This window comes from Scaptodrosophila lebanonensis, unplaced genomic scaffold, assembly GCF_003285725.1.
Source record: "Scaptodrosophila lebanonensis strain 11010-0011.00,11010-0021.00 unplaced genomic scaffold, SlebRS2 tig00000024-arrow-pilon, whole genome shotgun sequence".
Lineage (NCBI taxonomy): Eukaryota > Metazoa > Arthropoda > Insecta > Diptera > Drosophilidae > Scaptodrosophila > Scaptodrosophila lebanonensis.
Window position 1 is genome coordinate 16961760 of NW_022060538.1, and position 8434 is coordinate 16970193.

At 35.9% G+C, this 8434-nt stretch overlaps 1 pseudogene; it reads right to left on the reverse strand.

Annotated features, from left to right (window-relative positions):
• Window positions 1-1173: 1173 nt before the first annotated feature.
• LOC115621336 lies at window positions 1174-2094 on the reverse strand (annotated as a pseudogene).
• Between the last annotated feature and the right edge of the window lie 6340 nt (window positions 2095-8434).

Genomic DNA, 8434 nt, shown 5'->3' on the forward strand with positions numbered 1-8434 from the left:
CGAATGTAATAAGTACATTACAGAAAAACTATTTCTATTGCATTTCATTTGAAAATACAATTAAAAATGTATTAAAAATATCACAAATACGAAAATTAAAAATCTACTCCTAAGAAACTGCAGGCCATGTTGTCAGGCCTACAAAAAAGTGCAACAAATGCAATCGAATTCAAAAACAAATTGCAATTGTAAAAAGGCAAACAGATGACAAAATGCATTCAAAATAAACAGACATAACTAATCACTGGAATGTTTTATATTCATTAAAAATACAGTACGAGTATATTAACAATTAATTCAACTTTTCAGCAAAAGTGATGTGGGTCACACATGTCCCTAAGCATTTATTAATTAACACCTAGAATACAAATTGATATTCAATTTGAGCTGGAAGCGAATTGTAAGTATGGCATGGACTTTTTTGTTAGCCAACAATTGAATCATACGGCTGAGCTACAAGTGTACCAGCAGGCCCATGGCTAAATATCATCAAAGGTAATGGAAATGCTAATTGGAAGAACATATTTATCATATTAATCGTTTGACTTCATTTCCCAAGGTTAATTCCTATTCAATAAATGCTTAAATATACGGTTATTCAACAGCCTGTACGTCACGAAAAGAAACAATGAGTTTGTTGACGATCCTTGAAATTGCTGAAACTATCCCTATTTCGACAAATGTCTTAGTTTAAAAGGAAACCAAAAGAAATACAGACTTTTCCTGTTTATTCATACCTTCTCCAAATAATATATTGCAAGGAAGAAAATGATCGAATTTTTTTCAGAATTCAAGTAAGTAAAATGCAGATTTCAAATAAGCCTGCCGGCTCTTTTGACTTAATTTCTCAACGTTAATTCCTATTCAACAAATGCTTAAATATACGGTTATTCGCCAGCTTGTACGTCACGAAAAGACACAATGAGTTTGTTGACGATCCTTGAAATTGCTGCAAGTATCCCTACTTCGGCAAATTTTTTAGCCTAAAAGTTACAATCAAGGAAGCCAAAACAAATACAGACTTTTCCTGTTTATTCATACCTTCTCCAAATAATATATTACAAGGAAGAAAATTATCGTATTTTTTCAGAATTCAAGTAAGTAATTCGCAGATCCCATAAAGCAAACACCATTACACACAAACTTTAAAAAAAACTCCCTTGTCGTGGAACAGTTGGTTTTATGTTGATAATTAAAATTTCCGTTTAATTATTTTGCAAATAGATTTGGTGTGTGGTAATATTTAATAAAAACCAGGAGTAATTCTTTCTTTCGAACAGACTTTACACAACATTTTTCTTTCACCTTGCACACCGGTTTTCTTCGAAACTTAGAATGGCTTAGCACCTCCTTCTGCTTACGAAATCCACTTCCATGCATTGCTCGGACGTATCATCATTAGAACCGACGTAATGCGCTTGTCCGGAAAATATGTGCGCCAGGAAATGCAAGCGTTATCGCAGTCTTTAAAGTCCTCGTCAGTCACAGCGTAGAGTCCATTAAGATTGCTCTCATAGCACTGACGAAACCACCAACCTGCATGATAGCTGAAGGCGCAGTTCTCATCGTCATGTCCATCGTTCTTCCTATCATACGTGGTGAATTGCTGACCCAGATGGTAGGTCAATGAATCACCAGCACTTCCCGAAACTACACCTATATGCTTTAAGGTGTAGTTCTCTGATTCGGAGCCAATAACAAAATGATCGTACTTGGCATATACTGGGTAGCTGTCTACATTATACAGCACGATCATCAACTCGTGTGGCGAATCTTTTGTCAGTTTATGCACACGGTCGAGTCCCAACCAAAACTCCTCATCCAAGGAACCGAAACCCATCTTATAGGAATCCCAAGGCCTATAAAAATCGGTGCGGCCATTCATGCGACGCTGTATAACCAACCAGCCGCCTCCATCGTATTTCCTTTCACACAAAACTTGGTACTCCTTCACATCGTGTTTACCCGTCAAGATGTAAATACCAGTCGTCTGTACCTCTTTGCAGCCTTTGATCTTCTCTTGTCCCAGCGAAGTTGTCCGCAAAAGCAGTAGAGAAAACAGAGCTATTAGTATTGCTTTCATTTCAAACTGCGAAGCAAAAATGGAACACAGCTCTTGCTTCCGCATCTACATTACACGAAATTACATAAATCGTCATTTAAAATAGACCATTTCATTGGAAGAGTAACTAATTTAAAATGCCACGGCCAGAAACGTAGCTATATAGAAATGGATGGGCTTTTTCTTTTTACATTGCAGTTGTTCAACTTAACTTATTAAATGTATCGCCAAAAATTCAGAATATGCTATGAACAAAGAAGTACAAGCTTGTCCGCTACTCTCTAACACAACTATAATAAAAATTATAGTCATATACCTTGGGTTCGTAGTAATTTCGGGAAATTATTTCGCTAATTAGTAAAAACCGGCTTGAATAAAATTTCCTAAGAGACTGCAGACCAAATTTTATCTGTTACACGCATTTTCACAAATCCTTTCAATCTTCAATTAAAATTAATTAAATGCATTAATAATTAAATAAGAAAAAAATGTATAATACAAATTACTATGGCTGGGTATTAAGAGTTATGCACGCATGAGTCTAGCATTCCATCTTAACACCATTCCCAGATAGTTCTAAGGGTATATTCCAAAAGGAATAGTCGTAGACTACATGTTATAGGTGCGTATATATTATAGGTACACAGTCTTATAACCAGCGTAATAAAATATTGCAGTGAATCAAAACCGACCATATGAGATCATTATATTAATATTGTCATAGAAAGCAAATTTTTGGTACAAATATATATTTTGTTGGAGGCCAAAATGCATAATGAGATTGTTGCAATAATATCTGATGGTATTGCATAAGCCTTGTGTACATAGATTAAGTAAACATTCATTAATTCATTCTATAAATGTGACCATATTAAATAATACATCCCACAAGGATTGGAAAGCATTTATTAATATTTAATGAAATGAAAGTGTTTGATTTGAACTAATTGATATTGAATTTACATACCGGGAACATTAATTTTGCACGCTTTGGATGGGAATTTCTGGCAACAAATACTACAAATAAATACAGTTTGGAAGCAAAAAAAAACACGAATGTGCCGATTTAAATACATTTTAAAAATATTTAAATTCCTGTTTCTTTTTATACTCTGTACTTGAAATGTAACAAGACGAGTCGATCTAGCCCTGTCTGTCTGTCTGTCTGTCCGTCTGTCCGTCCGTATGAACACCAGGATCTCAGAGACTATAAGAGATATAGACACCAAATTTTGCACAAAGATGCGTTATGTGTGTATTCTATACGAGTTTGTTTTATTTTTTTGATTTTCTCCCCCACTTCCCCCCTATGGGGGTTTTCCCGATTTTCCATTCGTATAATCGCCTATATCTCGGAGACTATAAGACCTAGGAACACCAAATTTTAGTCCCAGATGCCTTATGTGAATACGCAGAAAATGTATATTTTGGAATTTCCCTCCCTCCCCCCTCTACCCCGCAAATCGTAACTCCCGTAATTCTTGGAATTTCGAACTACAATTTTGGAAATACCCCCAGTTGGTTATTATGTGTCCGTATGCCATTATGATAGACCGATTTAACAAGAAGTTATAGCCATAAATATATTTGCTGATGCAGCGCTGCTGCAGCGCTGCTCAAGCGCTGCCCGCGGCTGTTGTTGATGTTGCTGTTTGGTTGACTGCGAAAATGCTTACACAGACACGAATAGATGCGCATAGGCATACATACACTCACACAGACGCAATTGCTATGTAAATGTGCAATTATAAACCCTTTACGTGAGTTGGAATACCGAGAGAGGTAAAATCGATCAAATTTTTTTTTTATTTTCTTAATTTTTGTTATTTTCTATAATTATTGTAAACATATGTACAGAGTATTTCAAAGTCGGGACACCCGACTTTAGCTTTTTTACTTGTTTTTTTTTTAATTCTCTTACTTTTTTTAATTTCTATAATTATTGTACGCATATGTACAGAGTATTTCAAAGTCGGGACACCCGACTTTAGCTTTTTTACTTGTTTTAGATTCAAATTAGATAAAACAAGTAATAAACAAATCAGTCATATATTAATAGTTACCTTTTAATGGCAAAAGCCGATTCTTTAAAGAGAAGCAATAGGAAAAGGTTCCACGCGATTTTAGCAATTGCCGCGATTTAGAAGCGTTTTGTCAGAGCTCAAAAAGTGCAGCATACTTTCGGGATGAGCTTTAAATTGCAGCCGAACCACTGAACTGGAAGCAGTTAGAGCTGTTGAGTTGCAACTGCATATAGACATTGGCAGTGTATAAAATGTAATTAAAATCAAATATACTACAACAACAACAACTACAATAAAAACAACACACTGTGCGCATCGTCATTTCAGCGCACTTTGCGGTAATTTCCAAAAGCGAAAAAGTCATTAAAAGATAAAATCGCAAAATCAATTAGCCAGAAACTTTAGCAACTACATTTGTTGGGTGGCCACCGATGTGCGGCCTAGGCGCCACTGCGACGGTCCAGCCCAGTACAGCGCAACCCTGCCAAGCCCGGTCCGATCTGTTCTGGCCATAAATTGCAACACTTTTATCGCGCTCTGCCTGCTGTGTCCTTGCTATGGAGACAGTCAGCAGCACGTTGCCGCCTATTTCGGTACTTTGCCTTCTTTACTGGCTACGCTTTCATTTCTCTGCCTGGGACTTCTCTCTATACTCGTACGTACGACTGCACACACAACGAGACGCGCACAGTTGCAGCTTCCGATTTCCGTTTCCGTTTTGCGGTGCTGTTTTGAAGCTGTCTGTGCATTTGGTTTTTATTTGCTCTGCGCGTTTGTTACATAAGTGGCAAGTCCTTTGCTTTGCCCGACTTGGCCACGTTTGCCTCTATTCGTATAAGTGTATGTGTGCGTGCGTGAGCATGTATTTGTTTTGGCAACGCATTTTTTCATTACTTTTTGACTGGCCCGCGTCCAAGTTTGAAGCAAAGGCAAATGCATTTCACTCACATGCTCTCTCTTTGCAAATCTTACCATCTCACACGCACAGACAAAGGGATTTTCGCTGGCTTTTCAAGGCACTGGCCCCGCCCTCAAGCAACGTCAAGCAGAACCACACGCATACACACTCAGGTCCAGCGGTCCTCCTACCGACTTTATGCGGACCATGAAATATTTTCATGCAATTGAAACGAATTGCAAAAAATGATTTATGCAACAGCATTAAAGCGCAAATTTGTACATTTAAAGGAAGCGGCACTGATATACGACCTTTTGATATGCTCGATGCGCACGGCAATGCTGTTCAGAGACACCAATTGCTATACGTTGCTGGAAATATTAGCTACTTGCAATGAGACCGATGCAGTTCCCCAAATACCGAAGGTTTTATGTTATTAATAAAATAAAATGCTAGCTATATGTCTGGTTAAACCATTTTATGCTGTACTTACATAGCTTGGGTGCCCGTTAAAATTTTTGTTAAGCGTAATACTCATCCCTAAAAGCGTACTCTTCATAACAGAAAACACATCCTCTTTGTTGAAGCTTTTATGAACTGTGCGACAAAAGAATCTATAATAATGTATTTTTTATTTTCATTTTAACGACATTAACAGAGTTTATATGCTAATGGACTAGTTTGTTCGACATTAAACAAAATATGCAAATTGATTCATTTTTTCATTAGAAAACAATGTTTTTAATGAGAAATGTCATGTATAGTATATACACTGTACTTAAATAAATGCGGCAAGTGACTGTGTTATTAGCTCGATTTTGATGCTGATACAATTGTTTAATTGTCTAATGAGAGGTGTACAATATTTCTTCTATAACTGTATTTTAAAGTACTTTACAACTTATTCCAAACAAATTGCTTGAGCGATTATTACGAAAATACAAGTATAATATCATCTTAAATAAAATAATTACATTTTACTCAAAATTGCTTTGCTTTAATTTAGACAAAAACTGTATTCTTTCTTCATTTAAATTATGAATACTTATTTTACAAGCAGAACAAAAGTCCTTCATATACACACCGTATCATAAATCGCCTTTGAAGTCAATTCATTAATGAAAACCCTCATTGAAAGTAGCCATAAAGTTTAAAGCTATGACAAAGAAGAAGCACACAAAAAAAGTTGCTGAAGAGGCAAAGAAAGGTGGACTCATAAAATGAATTGCTAAAATCGCTGTACTGCCCGACATTGGCCTTACTTTACCAACTACATATATCTCATCGGCTTGGCCTATCGAACTTTCGTCGTACTCGGACCACAGCTGCCGACAATGCACAGTGGGAGAAAAGTCCAATCTGGCATAAATTAATTTTTCATTTGATATTAGTTTAAATTTTTTCTCACTTTTGTTTAACACTAGATTTCAACAATCAACGTTCGTTGGTAGTTGCTGATGTTTTTAATTTCAGAGCTCTTTGATTTTCTCGCTCTTGTCTTTAAAATCCTGCTTTGCCTGGACCAAGACCTTGGCCTAATGAGTAGCAGTTACCTAGGATGCCTTCTAACGCTTCTACATCAGTGATCGTCGATTTGTTATCTTGGTGAAATACATTCTGCTTCCTACTTAAATTTTACAAATTGCAGATTACAGACCTGGCCCTTCCATTCATTCCCAAAAACCTCGGCCCATACGGTTCTCGTAGAACTCATAGAACTTGTGCTTTCCAAAGAATTTTGGCATTCTGTAGGGGGATAGGAGACTTCAGAACATTGGTAGGCCAAAAATATTTTAAGGAACTTTGCAACATTTATGAATTGTTAAATGTCAATTTATATCTTCAATTTGTTTTTTTTTTTGTTTAATTATTTCAATTCAAAACCATAACATTTTATTGCAAACCTTTTACACATTTATGTAGATTCATTGACATTTGGGCATCATTTGGATTCAAGGAAGGACACATCCCCGCTAGAGTTTTGCTCTAAATCCTATAATTCATGGTATTTTGATTTGTAATTGTATTGGTAATTACATATATACCCATGTGCCAAGTTTTATCTTAATATCAGCCAACAGCTGTTGTTGTTTTTGTAATTCAGGTGCGTAGGCAACATAATGGTCAGACACACCAAGCTTAATCTTAAACCAAATGCAAGGTATGTAGATCGATCATTACGGCCACACTGTGCAAAGATTTCGTGTTTGATGACATATTGAAAACGAATTTGTGGCCAAAGTTCATGGCAATAACCAAGCGGCCATTTTAGTTTCATATTTAATGGCATGCATTCATCTATCTGTGTGTATGTGTGTGTGTGTGTGCGTTATGCATCTATGTATCTCATGTCTGTGCACTTTGCATACAATTGCTTCGTTAGCGTTTAAAACACATTCATTCCGTTTGTGAGTGTCGGAGCAAAAAAAAAAGAAAAAAAAGCACACAAGGCAAAATTGATATTGCATGCCATGAATATTTGATGTTATCTGCACGCTTCAACTTTATTCCGATTTTGCTTTGTCCTTTTGCCTTCACTTTCATCGTGTTCGACAAAATATACATTTATTTGTAATGTCAAGCCTGATTTTGGCAAATGAAGTTTCGCACGATATTTACAGGGCACATTGTTAACCTCATCGCGCAGTGACAAATCCATCGTTAATATCCGCCTGTTCGTGTGGGCATGCGAGTGTGTAGAGATCGTAGGTGGTATGATGCCAACAATGGCGCTTCGTTAGTACTACATTAACAACAACTACAGCACCAACAACAACAATAACACAACCCCAAATAAGTACTGCGCCTGAGCATCAAAATCAAATTAATTTACATAAACGCAAATTTGATTTTTGCGCAATTGAAATGCAATTTGTAAATGAGACTCATTGCTGCCGCAAACCGAAAATAAGCATGTAATTATGTATGTATGTACATACATACATAAGTACTATGTGTGGATAAAAAATTCAAATGTTATAAATTATTGCTAATGAATTTGGTGGTTTATCCTGCGGCCAAACACCAAAACCAAAGATAGGCACTATATTTTATTAATTACAAATGTTAAAAACTAACAAATAATGCTGTAATATGTAAATCACAATTGGATAAGAAACTTGAATATATCTAACTCCTTAATACCCTGCCTAATAGGTTATTACTGGTTCAATTTAAAAATTAGTATAAATATGTAGTAAGCACCTCTACCCCCAATTCAAATACCATTCAAGAAAGTCCTTTCCAGTAAAAGTCACGTAAAATTGCTAATTGTCCTTTAAGACAAACCTTTCACTCGTCCGGGCCCCAAGTTTCAAACCCTATAACTGAATGTCTTGTACATCACTACACTCGTTTAAGTAAATTCATTAAATAAAATTAATAGTTAGCAGAAGGATTTCACAAAACATATATAATAAATAAAATATAGTAAAAGAACAATATTAGTTT